The sequence below is a fragment of the Lathyrus oleraceus genome, chromosome 7 (assembly GCF_024323335.1).
Source record: "Lathyrus oleraceus cultivar Zhongwan6 chromosome 7, CAAS_Psat_ZW6_1.0, whole genome shotgun sequence".
NCBI lineage: Eukaryota > Viridiplantae > Streptophyta > Magnoliopsida > Fabales > Fabaceae > Lathyrus > Lathyrus oleraceus.
In genome coordinates, this window is record NC_066585.1 from 112,298,341 (window position 1) to 112,299,028 (window position 688).

The window sequence follows — 688 nt, forward strand, 5'->3', positions numbered from 1 at the left end:
CTCGTGCTCTTCGCGATTACGCCGCTCCATCGCAAGATGAACCGCATTCAAGTATTGCTCCACCCGCAATCGAAGCAAACAACTTTGAACTCAAACCTTCACTGTTGCAGGCAGTGCAACAGAACCAATTCTCTGGAAATCCTACCGAGGATCCTAACCTTCATTTATCCGTATTTATCCAATACGCTGATACTGTTAAAGCTAATGGTGTCACTCCAGAGGCAATTCGACTTCGTCTTTTTCCTTTCTCATTAAGAGATAGCGCTAGAAGATGGCTTCAATCTCTTCCTTCCAACTCAGTCACCACATGGAGCGAGTTGAAGAAAGTTTTTCTTGCTCGATACTTTCCGCCAAGCAAAACAGCTATGCTAAGAGCCCAAATAAATGGATTTAAACAAAAAGATAACGAATCTCTTTTCGAAGCATGGGAAAGATACAAAGACATGATGAGACTTTGTCCACACCATGGTTTAGAAGACTGGTTAGTAATTCATACCTTCTATAATGGTCTCTTATACAACACGAGGTTAACAATAGATGCCGCCGCAGGTGGTGCACTAATGAACAAACCTTATACTGACGCTTACCAACTTACCGAAAGCATGGCTCAAAACCACTATCAGTGGGGAAGCGAACGAACAATGGTGGAAAAACCTCAAACGAAAACTGGCATGTACGAGATAAGTAA

General features: G+C 42.6%; 1 non-coding gene across 1 annotated transcript; it reads right to left on the reverse strand.

The window, feature by feature from the left end:
• Positions 1–365: 365 nt before the first annotated feature.
• LOC127109798 (small nucleolar RNA R71) lies at positions 366–472 on the reverse strand. Its single transcript, XR_007797049.1, has one exon. It is a non-coding gene; the product is annotated as a small nucleolar RNA R71 (small nucleolar RNA).
• Between the last annotated feature and the right edge of the window lie 216 nt (positions 473–688).